The sequence below is a fragment of the Eschrichtius robustus genome, chromosome 14 (assembly GCF_028021215.1).
Source record: "Eschrichtius robustus isolate mEscRob2 chromosome 14, mEscRob2.pri, whole genome shotgun sequence".
Lineage (NCBI taxonomy): Eukaryota > Metazoa > Chordata > Mammalia > Artiodactyla > Eschrichtiidae > Eschrichtius > Eschrichtius robustus.
This window is the reverse complement of record NC_090837.1, coordinates 22,662,708-22,683,722: the sequence shown is the minus strand read 5'-3', so window position 1 is coordinate 22,683,722 and position 21,015 is coordinate 22,662,708. Positions and strand designations below refer to the sequence as shown.

Below are 21,015 nucleotides of genomic sequence, written 5' to 3'. Positions count from 1 at the left end.
AAGTAATTGACAGTGATCTGAAAACTTAGAATGCCTAAGTATGCAAAGAATAGATTGCAACTACTGAAGAGCTATTTTTATGCGCAGCAATCTCATATTCCATTCTAAACGCAATACTTCTTAAAAACCAAGTAAATAATTTCTTAGAGTTTTAAAAATACATGGTAAGGAACATGTTACTGAGCTTTGGTGTCAACGAAATGAGTTGAATTCCAGGGTCTGTCAATCCTCTGGACAGGGCCACTACTGTGTTAGTTTTCTCACCTGTAAACAACAGTAACTAAATATCATAGGGTCTTTGACAGTTAAAAGGATTACAAACTGCACAAGGATAGGGACTCTCTCTTTTGTAAACCTTCCATGAAAATAATAGGCAATCAAATATTCTTGAATAAATGAAGTCACAACCCTTAATGCTTATTAAATTTCACTTTAAACGTATACCGGGGACTTCCCTGGTGGTCCAGTGGTTAAGAATCCGCCTTCCAGTGCAGGGGACACAGGTTCAATCCCTGGTCAGGGAACTAAGATCCCACCCGCCTCAGGGCAACTAAGCCCACACGCCGCAACTACTGAACCTGCGCACTCGCCCGCAATGAAGATCCATTGCAGCCAAAATAAAAATAAATAAATAAACAAACGGACAAACATATACCAGTATTAGTTCATGGATTCCTGAATTTATAAGGTGATGCTTTGACATTTCCACATTCCTCATAGAGGTCTACTTTTTGTTACAAATAGATTTAGTTAACACTGTCATACACTTTCCATTATTTGTGGGAGTGGCTTTACAGGAATTTCCTACAGTGCCTGTTAGAAAGACAAATGCTAGTCCCTAGAAGAGGCCCAAAAATCTGTATTTAAAAGCCTCCTACAAGAGATTCTTCTGTAGATGGTATGAGTACCATATTTTAAGAAGTCTGGAAGAAAATGTTCAAACTTTTGGCTTTTTTCTTCCATGTGAACCATCTTCTAGCCAAACTGATCAGTCTCCTGAACTAGAAGACCTTGGTCTGGGACAGAAACCCAAATTTCCATGAATACAGAAAAACTGCAGCACCTCCCAATGGACCAAACGATTACTCATTACACCTCAACTCTTACCATTGTTTCTTTACTGTTTTGTTTAAGGATTGTTAAAACATCTGGCTGCTGGGTTGAAATGAACTCTTCAAATGTACCACATAAATACTTCACAAGTGTTAAATAAGCATGTGGTTCAATCCCTAAAATAGTCATGCTTAATTTTTTGAACAGCTACTTACAAAATAATCTAAATCACTGGAATTATAAATCATGTAACTGCTCGTGATTCAAAGGCAAGGCACAGCCATGATACTGCATATGTAACAGTCTCCCATAAATACAAAAATACATCTTTATAAATATAGGAAAACATAGTAACATATGTAACATATCTTGTTACATATCATAGTAACATATCATAGTAACATAGTTACATAGTAACATATCATATGTAACATAGTAACATAGTTAACATAGTTACATATCATAGTAACATATCTTGTTAAAGGACAATAGCTTTTAGTTCTTTAGAGAAGTTAACTGAAGCCATGGTTATATTTATAACCAGTTTAGGGAGGATGTTGCCCACTGCCTAACATCTGTAGGACATTTAGGGTATTTCTGCAAAGCATTCATAATTTGTGTATTATCCAGAAGTAGTTTCATCAGCTGGTACTCCCTCTGTGCATTTACTGATGTTCTTTCCAGGGGCCTTATTAATTCTAATTGTTGTAAGTGTTCAAAAGCCTTCATGACAACAGGTTTCTCAAAATTATAAACAGAATGGGCCCTCCTTTGAACAAACTTCTGAAACTCATTATAAACCATTTGAAAATTAAAGGGCTTCTCTTCATAGATGTCATTTAAATGTTTCATTGCTATGATAAGACAGATTTCCAAGACCGACAGACCACGTACAATATTTGCTTTAGAGTCCACGCTACACTGCTGGTTTGCCTCCGTCAGATCTGCTGCAGTCATAAATGGTTGTGATGGTGTTACACGATTTAAAGCAAGCCTCAGTAGCATGTGTAATGACCGCAGGTTTTTGCTGACATTGAAATGCTTCTGCAGCACTTCTTGTACACTTCTATCTTCTGAGAGACTCTGAACCTTCTCATTCCGCTTCTCAGCGAAAATCTTGTCTGGAAATACTGCAGATAGAGATAATTGTTCTTTAAATATTTTAAGATACTGTGGAAAACCAAATGAATTCATTAAGTGTATCTGCCAGTGGGAAAATCGTGACTTCACTCTTTTTTCTAAGAGTTCCAAAATATCCAATCTACGTGTAAGACCAATAACTGCTACTGAGTCTGTGCAAACTGAGAAATGTCAAAAAGATTATAGAGGAGTGTTTGGTTTTTATGATGAGCAAAAAGATCAAATTCATCTAATATGAAGATCGCTGGGCAACTACTAGTCCAGTCACCTTTTTTAAAAGCTTCCAGAAGAAATGAAAGGTTTTCAGCAAAGCTTCCAAAACTTTATCTCCAACTACAGTTTCCAGATTTAACTGCCTTTAGGGCAATTTTATCCTCCATCTGCAGCAGTCCATTTAAGTGAACTTGTAATACATTTTCACTCCCTCTTCTCCTTCTATTAGTTCTTTCAAAGCATGGTTTATTAACATAGTCTTTCCTGATCCTTGGGGTCCAATAATGAGAGCAGAGTTACTTTCTCCATGGATAGCAGTTCTTTTCAGCAGCTCAATTAGGTGTTTATATTGTACTTGTACTCCAAATAGGTTACTATGTGGACTCTGATGACAAAATCTTTCACGTAAAATTCTTTGTACCCGCGAAAGGTATTCTGCTTGTATTAAGTTGTTACTCTTTGATTTACGACTGCTCATTTCAACAAATTGAAATCCAGGGCAGAGCAGGATTCTGGGGACCGCGGGAATCCCTTCACAGGCTCCTCTCGCCGCGTACTCTCCTCTGCCTCACCTGCTGCCGCTGCCAGCGATACACCCATACTCCCTTTACCATGGCTCTCATGGAGCTGAGCCAGCAGGCAGAGCAGCCCCCTGAGGGCCTCTGAAAGCAGAGCTGAAGTACAGACTCCAAGGGTCTTCTGCACGAGGTGTAAGGAGTCTCGGGATGTACCTGGAGGGAAGGAAGCCAGCCGGGCATTATAAATACTCCCGGGCCTCGGAGTAGGATGGCAGAGGACATCCGGGGCCATTCCAAAGGTGGGGCTGATAGGCTCACACCTTGTTCATTTGAGCTGCTACTACATTCATGTTTAGGAATTTTTTCTTTTTTTTTTTTAATTATGAAGATGAGTCTCTGCCTCTTAAACTGTTAGTTGTCATGCCCTGGCTGGTGCTGTTAATATACAACCGAGACCGGAGGCCATAAATTTGAAGATGATGAGCTGGTGCCAACAAACTTTCCTCTTACAATAAAAAATTTTTTAAAAAAGAAACCCTCCCCCCATGCCAGATTTGTTTGTCTGAGACTTGTCTCTGTATCCCAGGGGCTCCCGTGGAAGCTGCCCTGGGATGGTGGGGAGACGAGGGAAGGGACAGAGCGGGTCAGTCTGAGTTGGGACTGGCCTGTGCTTGCCTCCCGGTGCACGTGCTGTGTCAGGGCCTGCATCTGGGCTTAAAATGCTATTCATTCGTCAACGTACCCCCTTTTCAAGTTTCATTGTTCTGTTGTTTTGACTATAAAAGTGACACTTTTTATAAAACCAGTTTCTGTGATCTGGAAACAGGGTTCTCAAACTCTTGTGTGCATCAAAATCATCTGGCCCCCACCTCTAGAGAGTCTGATTCAGTGGCCCTGGGGTGGGGCCTGAGAATTTGCATTTCTAACAAGTTTCCAGATATCGCTGCTACGGCCGATCTGGCAACCACCCTTTGAGAACCACTGATCTAGAAGGTACAAGGAAATGAGCACCATCTTCAGTCTTACCACTCAGAACCATTGTTAACATTTGAAATGTAGTGAATATATACTTATGTATATGGACAGAGTTTTAAAAGCAAAGATGGTTCTGTGCTATACATATTATTGCTTTTTAAAAAAAAACTTTTTTTTTTTTTTTGACTGTACCTTGCAGCATGTGGAACTTCCCCCACCAGGGATTGAACCTGCACCCCCTGCAGTGGAAACATGGAATCTTAACCACTGGACCGCCAGGGAAGTCCAAAACAAACTTTAAATTTTAGAATTGTTTTAGACTTACAGATAAGCTGCAAAGATAGAGAGTTCCCATATACCATTCACCCAGTTTCTCTTCTTGTTAATGTCTTAGATTATTGTGGTACATTTGTCACAACTAAGGAACCAACAGTGGTACATTACTGTTAACTCCACACTATTTTTGCTTTTAATGAAAATATTACTTTTAATGTTTTTTCATAATAAGATTCAAATGTCAGAACTGCATAGTGACAGAAGGAAAAGACCTCTTTACTCCTCCCATCTCATTACCTATATATTTCAGAGTATTTTTCTGTGCATTTGTATACCCATGTAATCACACACACACACACACACACCTTTTTTTTTCATTTAATGTGTCTTGAAAGTTTTTCTTTATCAGTATATCTAGATCTGTCCCATTGTGTTTCAATGGATAGCACACATTGTTTGGTACCCTTTTAAAACTTAATAATATCTTATCAGTTTCCAGAATTTAAATCTAGTGGATGAAAGGTGAGGTCTGGCATACCTCCCTTTTATCTTGCATTGGAAGTTAGACATTATTTGCCCGCCTCTGTGGAGTACTTAGCATGTTCCAGGCACTGCCAAGCCTTTAGCATACATTATCTAACACACTTATCAAAACAACCTTACGAAACAGGTATCATTATTGTCCTTACTAACAGATGAGGAAACAGGGTCAGGGAGGTTAAGCGAGCAAAACCCTTTGACGACTTTCTAGCTGAAGCAGGCTCTCTGGTGTTTTGAGTGTCGTGAGCCACTCAGTTTAGTGTGACCATGGCGTGTTTGTTCAGCTTTCCTGTGTGCCACACCCAGTGCTAGAATATGAAGGTGAAGGATGTCGTTAAGGAACTTGGGCTAGTTGGGAGGACATGCATGTAAACAAATAATTATAGGCTAAGAATTACACCGGGGGTTTTAAATTACTGGTGGGGTTTTGACACCTTAAAAAAATCCACTGGGGCTTCCCTGGTGGCGCAGTGGTTGAGAGTCTGCCTGCTAATGCAGGGGACACGGGTTCGAGCCCTGGTCTGGGAAGATCCCACATGCCACGGAGCAGCTGGGCCCGTGAGCCACAACTACTGAGCCTGCGCGTCTGGAGCCTGTGCCCCGCAATGGGAGGGGCCGCGATAGTGAAAGGCCCGCGCACCGCGATGAAGAGTGGCCCCCACTTGCCGCAACTAGAGAAAGCCCTCGCACGAACCGAAGACCCAGCACAGCCAAAAATAAATAAATAAATAAATAAAGTAGCTATAAAATTAAAAAAAAAAAAATCCACTGGAGGAGGGGATGTGTGCTTGGAACTGTTGCATTGCAGAGGTGCAGAGGGAAACGCAGCATCAGACTTGGCAATCTGACCTGAGTTCGAAGTCTAGTATTACTTTTCAGCTGAGTGACCCTAGGTAAGGCACTTAGCCTCTCTGAGTTTTTGTTATGAGTATCTTAAAAAATACTTCTTATGGTTGTAAGATTAAATAGATACATAGTAAGAGCTAGCTATTGTTATGCTCAATAAATACACAAATATAAAGTATTTTATATATTTAGTGGGCTTAATAAATATAAATGTGTAATCTCTGCCACATCAATTGCTGAGTGGAAACTTGGAGGACTTCCCTGGCGGTCCAGTGGTTGGGACTCAGCGCTTCCACTGCAGGGGGCACAGGTTTGATCCCTGGTTGGGGAACTAGGATCATGCATGCTACGCGGCGCAGCCTAAATTAAAAAAAAAAAAAAAATCCTTGAAAAGTTCTAGACAGAAATAAGTAAGGAACCAAATCTCACAGTCTTTTATCTCTTGAGACCAAATCCTGAAGGCCTCCCGGGACGCCTCATGCCCCCGTCTTGCCTTCTCTTGATGGGCCTCGCTCTTGGCACTTACCCCTCACTCCCACGTGCATTTTATTCTTTTCGTGCCTTCTCTCCTCTGTGTAACTGCAGTCTCTTTGAAGGACAGGATCCCTGCCTTTCATTCTTGTGTCCCCTGAAGTTAAATGGAAACACGTTGAACATCAGTTGCAGAACCAGGTGCTTTAGGAGGGGAGGCACACGCTCTCCTTGCCAAGATGGTCGAGCTTAAACAGGATGGTCTTGGAAGAGTTTTTTCATCTCTCCCAACCATTCTTCCCCCCTGGGTTTTTCAGACGTTGGCCTTTTACACCCAAACTTGAGTTTTTAACATGGATGGGTCACTCAACATTTTGTTCAAGATTTTTAATGAACTGTATCTTAATATATGAGTAGTCTGTGTTATGAGTTAACTTAATCCTCGGATCTTTCACTGGGAAGAAAGATTTATGTTGATATTCCCCGCCCCCCGCCCCCAACTTAGAAAAGCAGAACAAAACCTCAGCAGGCCTGCGTCTTGTGTCGCCAGGACAATTTCCGACCAGACTGCCATAGGTTAGATAAAATGCCTTTTTCCTTTTTCCTTTCCTACTTATGCTTGGGGTAAAGAACCTTCTGGCAAAGACTCTGGACCAGCAAAGCTGGAATAATATTGTAAAGAAGCTTTGGTTGAAGATGAAGCTAAGTGAGTTGAAGGAAAGACTAGCTTCTGTGCTGTGTAATGGCTTGGAGAAGTTTCTAAGTTTGTCCTGGGGGATTGGCAGTTAAAACATGGTCCATGTCAACCTGAACTGTCTAAATAGTAATCTTGAGAAGAAATAAGGCAGTGTTATTTTTTTTCTCCTTTCCCTTGAAAATTGGCTGAACCCCACACGTTGGTTGGAAAGTGGGCTTGACTTAAGTATGTGAAAATCCACTTTCCTAGATCCGAAGAGCAGGACTCCCATTTCTGAAGGGTAGTAACAGAGAGCCAGGCGAGGTTTCTGCCGTTTTCTGTTTTTTGGGTTTTTTTTGAAGGAGTTTGCTCCCCCTAAGAGAGCCAACTATTCAGAAAACTTAATCACAGGTTCTTCCTCCATTCAGACTTAATCTGGTCATTCAGAGGCCCTTTCCCTCCCCTTCAGAGGCTGCTGGCACCTGACCTGGGGCCACAGAGGTCTTCCTCTGGGCCTTTGGAAGGCTGAGAGGGCAGGAGCAAGTTCGATTCTTTGGGTTAGGGGGTTGGGTTGGGTCTCTTAAACTTAATCTCCAGTTGTGAACTGTAAGGGAGACCAACCATCAGAGACCAACTCCCCTTTATCATTTACCATTGCAGCCAGAAGCTTCTAATGGTTTCAGCCAAAAATATTTATGAAAATGACCCAATATAACAAAAATGTATTTAACTGAGGTTGTTCATTTTATGGACAGTTGTTCCTTTTCAGGCACTTGAATCACCCTCATGAATTCCTTTTTTTTTTTTTCCCCTCCTCTTTTTCTGTCTTCAATTCTCCAACATGTTCAGTGACAGTGGAAGGTACTTGAGAAGTCTTTCTTCATATAAATAAGTGCCTACATCTCTCCTCATACTTCTCTTTTCTTTTTTTTTAAATTTTTATTGGAGTATAGTTGATTTACAATGTTGTGTTAGTTTCTGCTGTATAGCAAAGTGAATCAGTTATACATATACATATATCTACTCTTTTTTAGATTATTTTCCCATATAGGCCATTACAGAGTACTGTACTTCTCTCTTTTCTTGACACTAAAAAACAAAACAAAACAAAAAACCCGCAATAGTAGAAGTCGGGTTCTGAGAAGTCCTGTGTTGGTGGCAGCATTGGCAGCTGAGGAAGAAAGTGATGAGATCCTGGCATGCTGATTAGGAGCACTCGCTTGTTTACTAGCTGGGTGGCAATAAAAGGTGTCTGGAGTACTGCAGATTTATTTTTGTTGATTTGAATTCAGAGTTTATTTCATTTTTATTTTTTTAATTTCATGTTTACTCTTTTCCACTTGGCTGAGGACAAATACAGATAAAGTCTTGGCCTATTGAAAGAGCCATTTAAATTTGTTTGATTTTTGTTTTTAACACAGCACATTTTATGTCCACAAAATGTGGTGAAGACAGAGCCATTCATAAAAACAGATTGCACAAGTCTGTGACTTCTGAGTGTTTACCCTGGAAGAAATCACCCGTGCCATTTTAGCCTTGCCCTTTCACATGGGATATGGTTCTGTGATTGAGTTTCAGGCCTGAACCTTTTGTGTGTGTACATCTAGCCCCGTGAACCTCTCACCTGTTTCAGGAAATCATTTTGAGCAAAATGATACCTTCTTTGAGAGTCTGAGCACTTTCTCAGCAGAGCCATGTGATACAGACACGGAGAGCAGGGTGAGGACATACAGATGTGTCCACCTGCCTGTGGGCCTAACTTCTGTGAAAACCCACCAAAACCAACAGACGGACTGTTCTTTGGGAGCACTTTGTTTCAGAACTTTCATATAGCACATCAAGCCGTTTAGTAGCAGCCAGAAACGAAGACGAAGCTTTAGCCCCTCTCCTTGTCCCTAGACCTTTATGGTTGTCGCCCATGACAACCAAGAACTTCAGCTTGGGAGTTGGGAGACCTGGCTTCCAGATGAGCTGGGGGAATGTCCCAAGGTCTGTCCTCATTCGGAGTGAAGGAATGGGACTTGATTCTCTAGCGGTCTCTTCCCCCTGAGTCCTGTGTGATTTCGGTGCACAAGTGCTACATCTGGGGTTGGAGAGCTCAAATGCAAAAGGGACTATTTGAGATGTCCACTTAGGGGCTGTGAAGCCTGTCGACTCTTGTGCTATTTACCTGGAAAAATGAGGGCAGCTTCTACCCAAAGTAAAGGCCGCCCTGAGATTCCCCTATTTAGATTCTGTGGACAAGTGGTTGGTCTACTCTTCTTTGTGGCTGCTGTTGCTGTATTGGGAAGGGGGCATTTGGACCAAGGATTTAGAGATTTTTCTGCCGGGAGATGATCACATTTGTACTGAGATGGTGCTTAAAGCTGGTACTTGCCGTTTTATCACTAATGGCTGTGTTTCTCTTTCCATAGACGTGGGTTTTATCTGGCCGTCTCTCAGGTACGCTGACAGTTTTGACTAGTGCTTAAAAAGGCAAGTTCAGGAAATGCTATTTTCTGTGTTTCTTCTTTCCCTACTTTCCCCCTTGTTGAGCAGCACAAAACTGCCAGATTTTATGTTCCACTGGGCAGTTGCTGCTGGTCTGATGTCTTTCTCTCCCCTCCTTCCTCCTCCTCCTGTGCCCCCTCCCCCGGAGACGCCCCTCCCGCATCCGTGCTCTGCTCCGAGGGGAGCTGTACCTTTGTGGTTCTTCTGCAGCTGCCGGACTTTGATGGGGACATGCTTGCTGCCTCTACACTTGCTTCCCGTAGCAACCGGCTCTTTGAAGATGACCTCTTGCTGTTTGCCTGTTGTCTCTTGTGTTGGATTATAGATGAGAGATTTACCAGGCTGGGGGTAGGAGCCTGCTGTTAGCACATTTCTTTTAGGGTTCCCAGCGTCCCTCAGCCTGTGCTTTCTCTTTCCAGAATATGAGGTTTTGCGGGGGTAGGGGTGTGGAGGGGATATTTGTGCTGAATCAAACACAGTTTTGAGTGTGTAGGATTGCCCTAGTTGTGAGATAATGTGGAAATAGTTGCTGCAGTGATTCCTTACTGAAGCTATTTGGTTTACTTTTCATTTTTATTATAATGTGATTAACACTCATTAGGAAGGGAGGGCACTCTTTGGCCCCCCACTCCCCCCAGGTGTTGGTATGTTGGCACTAAACTTGCTTCCCCATATAATCTGAGTGCTGGGAATTGCCAAGTACCTAAATCTCCACACACTTGAACACCCGTGTTTTCCCCCAAAGCATTAAGTTTTCTCTTTCTTTACAGCAGCAGAATCCCCTGACATGTGGCCCCTGTCTTGCTTGGACAGCCCCTGATGTGCTGTGCACAGCTAGTGCGTGGATTTCTGTTCAGCTCTGTGAACTTGCCTTGGACAGAATGAGGACATTGTGGAACAGCAAGGATTCCAAAGGAACCCTGGATTAAAACAAAAACTAGCCTTTTTTTTTTTTAACCTATCGAAGTGACAACGGCTAAAATAATAGTAGGGCCCATTTTAGTAAAAAAGTACAAGAAAATAGACATTTTTATGCACTGCTGGTAGGAAGGTTGTTTGTAGCAGCGTATGTATCAAGAGCCTTAAAAATATTCATACTCCTTGACTCAACAATTTTTCTTCTAGGAATTTATCCTAAAAAACAAAAAACAAAATCAGAGGTGCATATCAAGATTTTTGTGTGAGGATGTTCACTAATATGTTATTTATGATAAAAATTGCCAACAATGAGAATATCTGGCTGGCAAAGTGATAGTACTTTTGTTCATATAGTAGAGTGCTTTACAGACATTAAAATTGTTTGAGAGTATTTAATGTCAAGGGAAAATGCTCATAAGTGGAAAAAAAGCAGAATATAATAATGTAGTTTAGGGAATTCCCTGGCGGTCCAGTAGTTAGGGCTCTGTGCTTCCACTGCAGGGGTATGGGTTCGATCCCTGGTTGCGGAACTAAGATCCCGCATGCTGCGAGGTGCAGCAAAAAAAGTGTAGTATATCATATGATCCTACTTTTTTTTAATTAAAAAATAAGAAAAATTGTATGGCATACATAGAAAAAGACTATAATGAAATACTACCTCTCAGTTTTTTCTCCAGTAATGAGATTTTGGGGTGTGTTAATTTTCTTCATATTCTGAGTTCTTCAGTGATCAGATAATTACTTTTATAAGCTGAGAAATTTAAAAAATTGATTCCCTACCGATTAACCCACAAAGTACATTGATAATATTTTCTTTTAAAGCTAAGTATTTTTTAAATAGGTGAACCAAGATAATACATCTGTTCTTTGTTTTTTTATCGTTAGAATGTGCTTGTGTTTTTTTTTTGTTTTTTTTTTAATTGATACCACCATCATTCTTTGTGTGAGAGAAATGGCTTTGCAGCTTTAAGAAGTTGTGGTTTTATCCAAAAGGAAGTTCTATCCCTTAGCAGGAATTCAATAAAATAATATATCATCTTTTGTAATCATGCAATGATGCCTGACTTCAAAGTGACTTACTAGTTTATGGGCATTGGTGTTTGGATTGGTTGTTTTTGGCAAAGTCCAGGTGGACTGTCCATTTGTTAAAGGTGGATGCATGGCAGTGGGCTTTGGAAGCCCTTCTGTTTGTTAGTGGTTGAAATCACTAGTTATGGACCTTACCTTTATTTGGAAATATTTGTGATTTGGGGGAAGAATGAGAAGTATTCGCAGGTGATGGTTCTATGAGCAGGTTATCTAGGGGCATCAGGCTGGTGGGAGAGCGTTTTGGGGACCGGAGGGTGGGTTTCATTTGTGTTTGATAGTAGCAGATGGCGGCTGATGGTAGGAAGGTCTGCACTGTCTGTTAAGGTGAACTTGACTATGAGGTTGGTTGAGTTACTCAGCTATGCTACAAGCCTTATGCTTCTTCAACCCTCACTGTCACCAATTACTTGGGAAGCTCATAAAGCTGGGAGGAAGAGAAGTATAGCAGTCATTTCTTGGGAAGGCATTGAGAGGCAAGTCTAGAAGGCTGGAATATGGGTAAAACTAGCTTCTGTTGGGTTCATCTTGTGGGAGGGACTGGTGAAGTTAGGGTTGGCTCTCCTGAGAGGGTTTAGTTTTTTAATACTCTCTTCTATTTTGAATCCTTTAAATAGGCACATGTGGGAATCCACAGGTGTCTAGATGGAGTTTTCTTTTAACTGGTATCCTGTTATTTACCATAGATTACTGAATAATGTTACATTGTATGGACACCACATTTTGTTTATACATTCATCAGTTGTTGATCATTTGGGTTGTTTCCACTCTTTGGTTATTATAAACAGTGCTGCTGTGAACATTCATGTTCACGTCCTTGTGTAGACATGTTTTCATTTCTCTTGGGTGTAAACGTACCAGTAGAATTGTTAGGTCATACGGTAACTCTATGTTTCATATTTTCATGAACTGCTAGACTATTTTCCAAGTGGTTGCACCATTTTACATTCTTATCAGCAGTGCATGAGGGTTCCAATTTCTCTCTGTCCTCATCAACACTTGTTGTTGTCTGTTTTTTTGATCATAGTCATCCTAGTAGATGTGAAGTAGTACCTCGTGTTCTGATTGCATTTCTCTGGGGCTAATGATGTTAAGCATCTTTCCGTATGCTTATTGGTCATTTGTATATCTTATTTGGAAAAATGTCTACTCAGATCCTTTGTCCACTTTAATTGGGTAATTTTTTTTTTTTTATTGTAAGAGTTCTTAACGCTCATAAAGTTTGTTTTTTTAATATTTATTTATTTAGGTTGCACTGGGTCTTAGTTGCAGCACGCATGCTCCTTAGTTGTGGCATGTGGACTTATTGGTTGCAGCATGCGGACTCTTAGTTGTGGCATGCATGTGGGATCTAGTTCCCCAGCCAGGAACGAACCTGGGCCCCCTGCATTGGGAGTGCAGAGTCTTACCCACTGGACCACGAGGGAAGTCCCTCATAAAGTATTAAGGTGCACAAAGAGATTTTCTTTATGTGGGTTGTATCTACTGATATTTGCCAGGTGAGAAATTAAAACAAAAACTTTAAAAATATTTAACTTTAAAATATGCTTTAAAATAATAATAAACCCATTACATGTTAACATAGCTAATATTTTTTATGAACAATATTATGCTTTGGAAAATATAGTGAAGAGTGGTCTTTTTAATATTTTTGTCTCTTTAATATCTGGCTTAATAGAAGATAGTTGGATTCTCACATCTACTTCTGTACCCAGTTTGTTTTGATACGCTTTGGTTGAAGTATATGAAGAAAATCTGGCCTTACACAGATGTGTAGTTGGAAAAGGGAGAAGTATTTTATTAGTTTCTTAAGATAATTGTGGATATCTTTGATACTATATCAAAACTCAGCAAGAGGTAGTTTCTTGAAGGTTAATTGTAATGTGGAACCTGAAGCCATATAGATGAACTCTTCGTACTCTTTTACGTTGAAATCCATTGGTCTCGCTTGCACTTTGAATGGGTCTGTTACTAATGGATGATTTTGTATTATCGTGCATTGGTTATTTAGAAAATACTGATTCACTGAGTCATACGGCTCTTTCAAATGCTGACACATTTCATTATACAGTATTAAAAAAATCACATTTATTAATATCCTCATCATCCTCAATAGGAAAGTCTTTAAGTAGTATTGGGATTCTGTCAAGCACATGGTGGTAGATGCAAATTTCCCCAAATTCTAACTTTGCTTGGAAGCTCAAATTTTATTGTTGGCAACAAATATTGTCAATTGTTTTCCTTGAAGTGGCAGGCTCACTTCATTCATTTGTGAGAAAATGTCTGCCCTATACTTATCTATATAACCATACTTTGTCAGTTATTCTTTTAAGTAAAAATGGTGTCCCATAAAAAAGTGGCTAGTTCAGCTTGCAACTCACAATTGCACAAGTACTTTATCATGAAGCAACCATGTGCTTTGGTATGCAGCAGAAGTGCTCTAACGCATACTTCCTTTGTCACACAGAATATTAAAAAGTATGTACTCAGGAGTTGGGAGCTAATAAAATAAAAAATAATAAAATAAAAATAGTTTTTATTCATCAGTGTTTTTCATCAGTATTGCTTCGTCAACATTCTTAAGGAAACTCCTTTTTCTGATTGCAAGTATACAGTAGTCAGGAGTGCAGTCTGGCGCCACTGCCTTGATTCACTCAACAGTATTATCCCACTGTTACATTTACACAATCAGTGCAAATGTCGGCACAATGTAAAAGGCAGTTGTTGTCTTAGTATTATTACAAATATGGTATTGCCCTCGCAGATTCTCTTAAAAGGTTTAAGGACCACCCCCACTGCCGCCCCCACCAGGAGCTTATAGAGTGGACTTTGAGAACCCATGGGCTAGATGGCATTTAATGGAAATTGGGGTGCAATTGTTTTGAAGGCACTTGCCCCTCTGTTATCTCAGATGTTAGCACACATTTGCATGATGATAGTGACAGTGTTTGTGTGTGTATTATGCACCTTGTAGTTGGACATTCTTCCTAGTCTTCAGCAATATTCAGAATCACAAAGCTATTACCACTGAGGCTCCTTTGAAAATAAAATGCCTTCCCATTTTCTTTTCTTTTTTTTTCTTCCAAGAAAAGGCCTCTCTTCATCACCCACCTTTGCCAGATGTGATGTTTCCTTATTTCATGTTTTGAGTTTGAGAAAGCAGGGGCCCTTTAGGGCCTTCCTGCATATGTCCGTTTCTCAGGATGCTCCTTACTCTGAAAACCCTAGATGGGTGTCTAGCTCAAGTCCAGGCCAGTGGCTGGCAATGACCTGATCCTTGCCATGTAAATCCTCACTGAATGGCATGAGACTCAAAGTTAGCAGTTCACGGAATTGTAAGGTGAGCCCCGTTTCCCAGCCAGTTATGACCCGATCTAAAGCCATAGCTGGGCCATTAATGTATTTTGGGCCTTGTCCTCTTTTATATCTTGCCAAACTCGGAGAGTCTACTGTATAGCTACTGGCAACAGGCCGCTGCCAAAACTGTTTGTGAATGTATCATTTTACACCTCATTTTTCCTGTTTCCCCGTGTGACGGCACCTTGCCTGTGTTTCTCTCCCACATCTTTCTGCTCACTTAAAAAAATTATTCATTTAACTTATTCCTGCATTGTGATACAGACTTTTGGCTTCTGTAGTTACTTATTGTGCAAGAGATGCTAAACAATGAAAATGCGGATTTCTTACAGGACCCTTTCATTTTCAACTACCAGTGATTTCTCCAAGGGCCTTCTTACGGGGTTGAATTATGTCCCTTCCCCCAAATTCACGTGTTGAAGTTTTAACCCCCAGTACCTCAGAATGTGACCATTTTTGGAGATAGATTCTTTACAGAGGTAATCAAGTTAAAATGAGATCATTAGGGTGGGTCCTGATCAAATATGGCTGGTGTCCTTATAAAATGGGGAAATCTGGACACAGACACGAACACAGGGAGAACCATGTGAAGATGGGAAGCAGTGATGGGGTGATGATTCTACAAACCACAGAACGCCAAAGGTTGCCAGCAGCCCCCCCAGAAGCGAAGGGAGAGGCGGGAACAGATTCTCCCTCAGCCCTCAGACACCTTGATCTCTGACTTCTGGCCTCCTGCACTGTGAGACAGTGCATTGGTGTTGAAGCCACCCAGTCTGTGGCATTTGTTAGGACAGCCCTAGGACACTGATCCTGGTTTCAAGGCTGACTGCTCTCCCTCGTGGCCCCGTGGTTCTGTTATTCACCTTGGACCTTTGTTCCATAGGTCACACCATGGATGGTCTCCCAGGGCGACCTGTGCCGCCCCCCGTGTGAGGGTCCTGCTCAGAGCAATGCTCCCTTAGTGCTCACACTGATGAGGAATGCAAGGTTGAGGATGGCATCTTCTGGAAGGATGGAGAGAGATGGTATTGGACCCCGAGGCAGGCAGCTTCACACATCTGCACCCATCCTTTCCCCGGCACTGATGAGAGATGTTGAAATCTGCCTGGCCTCCTCTTGCTCCCCTTTCCTGCGGAGCAAGGAGTGTTGAGCCAGAATGGGTATATTTGGCTTTATTTTCTCCAAGTGCTTTCTCCCTGCGACCCTCCTGTGGGTTCCCAGCTGACTGCCTGTTTGCACCACACTGCAAGGAGAGGTGGCCAAGAAAAGCGAGCTGCTGGAATGCTCGGGGCCCCGAAACATTGCTCTTCATGGTAGTTTGGTTCTTGCCAGGACGTCCTTGTAAAACTTTTATGAAGATGTTGTTGTACTTGCATTGGAGGTTGAGAATTGCTGTTAACTTTGCTAAGTCCCGTGTCCCCCAGGAATGTGGGCCACTGAGGAAATGCCTCCGGCCCTCCCTTCTGGACGGGCGCTGCGCTGTGGCAGCTGCCTGCGCAGAAAGTTGAGCTGGATGGATGGATTAAGGGACATCAGCTAGGCCTTTGTTTAAAAATATTTAAAATATGTTTGAACCTCCCTTTATCAACAAAGAACAGTTCCTTTCGGCAGAGAGAAGTTTTTCATTTCCATGTTTTTTTTGCGATTTTGTTTGGTCCTTTTGTATATTCGTGACTTTGGAAAAGTGTTCCCATTCACATTTTGAAAGCCGAGTACAAAAGGCGCTGCATAATGTTCTATTTTGCTTAAGGGAAAAGAGCAGTTTACTTCTATTAAGAACATAATGTTTATGAAGATAATCTTCTCTGGCTTGAGTTAATTTTTTCTGGTGCTGAGCTTTGACGATTAAAAAAAAAAAGAACATGTTTGAGAATGTATGTATTTTAAACTTCTCTGGAATTAGGAGTTAATGGAGGCATATCAGTAATGAGAATGAGCTTTGCAAGTTACAAAGAAATAAAAATGAAAGAGGTTCCTATGTCGGGGTCTGTGCTGCTCTTAGAACCAGGAGTATTAACTAGCTCAGAGTCCTTGACTATTAAGGTATTTTGAGTTAAATGTCAGAATAAAGTATTTTTCTAAAATAAGATCCAGGTTTTTCCTTGCCTTCCTCCGTGATGATCCCAGTTTTGTGTATCAGGTTTCTGCTTAACTTTAGATCTCTGGGCATTTGCCCAGAGTTATTAGAAACCTGAGCTCCTTCTCTACATATGTGCAGGAAGGGCCAGCATGTTGCACAACTCTAGGGGCCCCATTCATCTGAGTAGATGAGACCAGGGTGTGAAGGGTGCCGGCTGGAGCCGGCTGCGTGCAGCCCTGAGTGCAGGTGCTGACAGGAAAGGCATGGTGGGTGGGGGCCCTTGCTTTTGGGGTCATTTATTACATAATTACTTTTAGAAACAGACCCTGGGCATAACCTTTGATATTCTGTGCCCTTGATGAACCAAATCATTCATCTCGAGAAGTATTTGGCTAACCCTGGCTTATGGCTTTTGCCCTCCAGCTACTAGCTTAGCCACAGCTTGACAGGGGTGAGGCCACAGCTTGTGAAAGATCAATCCTGAGAATTATCAGTTGTCTCTTAAGGTTGTCCTGAAATTGCTTGCAGGCCAGCCCTGAAGTTTAGGAACAGAACGTACTTGCATTTCTCCTTTTTATACCTTTCTCCTGCAAGTATTCCTTCCTGTCCTTCAATTGATTCTGGAGACTGGAATCCAAGTGAAGAAAATGAAAGGGGCTTTAGGTAAACATTCTAGAATATTTCAAAAGTTTCAGGGTTTTGGATTGAGGTTAGGGATGCACCGCCCATGACCGAGGTTCCATTCTGCTGCCCTGAAAGGAATTCTCTCTAGTCAGTCACGTTTCAGCCGTTAATCAGACATTTAACAAATGGCTGGTGCAGCTATTAGATTGAATCCTTTGAACGTGCCAGTTTTGTAAGTCAGAAATAGTTGAATATTGGCGATTTCCCATGGTCCTATCCGGAGTTCTCTGGAGAGGCTCAGAAGAGCAGGGAGCTGGGACCCACATGCCTGGTGCTGGGCTGGGCTTCTCACCTCGGCACCACCTGTGTGTGACATTGGGCAGGTCACCACCCCCATTGTTCTGCAGTTCGCTGCTCTGAAGACAGGCATGGAGTTGTTTTAAAGATTAAATATGTTCAGTTCTATAAAGCACTTAGAGCAGGGCCCGGCACACGGCTTGCTCTGTGTGCTCTTGTTATATAATGTAGTCGTTCTTATAACACCTTCACAGTTCCTCCCATATCTGTGTGCCACAGTCATTTAATATTTCTCTTTAAAGTGACTATAATCCTAAAAACTGAAATAACTTATTTTGTTGATTCTTAGATGCTTTGCTTTTTTTGTGTCTTATCATTTCTGTCATTGGAATGTCTTAAAATCCATTGTGTGTCCTCGTTTAATTTTTTCCTTGCGACTCAAAGATGTTTGGTTGATGGTGTCTTAGCTTTGGTGAAAAAGGAGATTTTATCAAGAATTTGTGCTGATCTCTTCTAATTCATGGTAAAATGAACATATGTATATTTATGTATATGAACATAAAATATATGTTTTAAGAAGTCCACCTGTCCACCACCTAGAATCCTCTGTGGATTTACTTAAGGGTGGGTTGATAGAAAGGACTTCCTGGGGCTTCCCTGGTGGTGCAGTGGTTAAGAATCCGCCTGCTAATGCAGGGGACACGGGTTCAAGCCCTGGTCCGGGAAGATCCCACATGTCGTGGAGCAACTAAGCCCATGGGCCGCAACTACTGAGCCTGCTCTCTAGAGCCCGTGAGCCACAACTGCTGAGCCCGCATGCCACAACTACTGAAGCCCATGCGCCTAGAGCCCGTGCTTCTCAACAAGAGAAACCACCGCAATGAGAAGCCCACGCACCGCAATGAAGAGTAAGTAGCCCCTGCTCGCCACAACTAGAGAAAGCCCACGTGCAGCAACGAAGACCCAACGCAGCCAAAAATAAATAAATTAATTAATAATTTAAAAAAAGAAAAAGAAAGGACTTCCTGTACTAAACATGGCTTGGAAACCAGCAATAAGCCATCCTTTCATTTGCCCCACTGACTGCCTGCTGAGGTCCTAAAGGCTGGGCAGGATGGGGTGCAAAGGGTTCTCTTCATCCCTGGGACAGGAAAAGCACGTTGGCCCACCTGGCTGATGGGTGGTGGCTCTGTCCATCGTTGGAGCATATCAAGTACCACAGAGATGGTCAGAGACAGGGATGTCCGCCTTGGCCAATAGTGCCTTCAAGTAGGGGGTGTGTTCTCTGCAGGCTGCTTTCTGGGATGGAAATGGGCTGGTAAAGTGATGTGGGAGGCCAACCCTGAAATACAAGGGACCGGACAGGTGTGTAGTACAGATAAGGTGGGGAGGGGTGAGGGATAGTTCCTGCTAATACCTGTAGATCTTCCTGCTAGCCATAAGTGTCTGGTGACATACTTTAGATTTTCTGAGCAGCCTTTGATTTCTGTTTCCTTGATTTTTTTTTCTTTTTTTAGCAGCAGCTTCTTGCATTGGATGAAATCCCGAGCTTCCTAGAAACAAAGGGACCTCCTGATCTTCCTTCCTTCCCTTTTCTGGGGCTGGTGTTTTCTTCATGACCGAGTGTGTAGCATGGAGAATTTGGGGAAGCTGATTTTGCCTTTTCTCCTCCAGGAAGAGAGGCATGTCTACAAAGCATGGGGCCTGTCTTTCAGTCCTTTGAAGTCATCTGCTCTGACTGAGACCGTTTCCCCACTAGCTTCTTGAACCTTGAGCTGAGCAAAAAATTACTTAATCGCCCCCAAAGCAGTACATGAGGTGCGTGCGGAGGGCTTCATGCATTCCTGCTTTAACTTTATCTGCCAGAGAGCTGAGAACTGAGTAGGGCACTCCTGCTTCTTAGACCTCTGGGCATCACAGGCCTCCTGTAGAGGGGGGTCTGTAGACCTGCCTTCAGGCCTGGGGGATGAATAGTCCCAGAAGGCTTTGGAATCATGCTGGGTCCATTCTGGAGGAAAAATAGGGCCTAACAGCCATGACTGCTTTTCACCCCAAAGTGTATTTAGCCCTGAGGGTCTCAGCAGCCAAGTGGGGTCCAGGGGCGCCAGGAGTCCTGAGTGGCACTTCCCCCTCCCAGCACATCTTGATTTGTTAACAAGGAAGATTTGAATTAGGTCTAGAAAGGTAATATGCATATTGGGCAGACCACAGGGCTTTTTGTTCAAGGCTGTCTGCATTTGGAAGAGAATTGTAGAGCAGTGTAGATTTGTGTGTAGTGTCTTTGGTTTATGACAATTTTTGGTTTATTACAGTGTTATGGTTTGGAGCCAGGACAGTGCTTTCAAAATTCCATCTTTGGAGCCAGGACAGTGCTTTCCAAATTCTGTCTTTGTCGAGGGGCTTTGCAGTTCTGACATTCTGCTCTGTTGGCACCGGTTACAAGATAAGACTGACAGTCACAGAATTCCAAGCCGATTATCATCTGGAGCCCCTCCAGCATGGGATCCTTGGTCTGACTCTTCACTGTGTCACTCACAGCACCTGTCACAGTGCATGACACCCAGAGGGTGCTCAGTAAATTTAGTGAACGGGTTTATATATATATTTTTAATAAATTTATTTATTTATTTTTGGTTGCATTGGGTCTTCGTTGCTGAGCATGGGCTTTCTCTAGTTGTGGTGAGTGGGGGCTACTCTTCGTTGTGGTGCGCGGGCTTCTCACTGCAGTGGCTTCTCTTGTTGCGGAGTACGGGCTCTAGGCACGTGGGCTTCAGTAGTTGTGGCACACAGGCTCAGTAGTTGTGGCTTGTGAGCTCTAGAGCGCAGGCTCAGTAGTTGTGACGCACTGGCTTAGTTGCTCCATGGCATGTGGGATCTTCCTGGACCAGGGCTCGAACCTGTGTCCCCTGCATTGGCAGGCGATTCTTAACCACTGCACCACCAGAGAAACCCTGAACGGGTTTATAAACTTACAGATTGCTTTCTTTTTTTTTTTTTTTAATTTTATTTATTTATTTATTTATTTATTTATTTTTATTTATGGCTGTGTTGGGTCTTCGTTTCTGTGCGAGGGCTCTCTCTAGTTGCGGCAAGTGGGGGCCACTCTTCATCGCGGTGCGCGGGCCTCTCACTATCGCGGCCTCTCTTGTTGCGGAGCACAGGCTCCAGACGCGCAGGCTCAGCAATTGTGGCTTACGGGCCCAGTCGCTCCGCGGCATGTGGGATCCTCCCAGACCAGGGCTCGAACCCGTGTCCCCTGCACTGGCAGGCAGACTCTCAACCACTGCGCCACCAGGGAAGCCCACAGATTGCTTTCTGATTGGATGATAATGCTTACTGTTTCTGAGACCTCGTCCATTGCGCTGCATCCAGCAAGATCGTATACTGCCTCCCCCAGGTTGCACCACATTTAGAGGCGGGAACCAATGTTTGTTCTCGGTCTGGCAGTGTGAAGA

The 21,015-nt window shown here is 42.6% G+C and overlaps 1 protein-coding gene and 1 pseudogene across 1 annotated transcript in view; one reads left to right on the top strand and one right to left on the bottom strand.

Annotated features, from left to right (window-relative positions):
- Window positions 1–21,015, top strand: part of ZNRF3 (zinc and ring finger 3) — a 148,455-nt gene that overhangs the window by 45,842 nt on the left and 81,598 nt on the right. The gene's annotated exons all lie outside the window — the stretch shown is intronic.
- LOC137776703 (origin recognition complex subunit 4 pseudogene) lies at window positions 1,588–2,884 on the bottom strand (annotated as a pseudogene).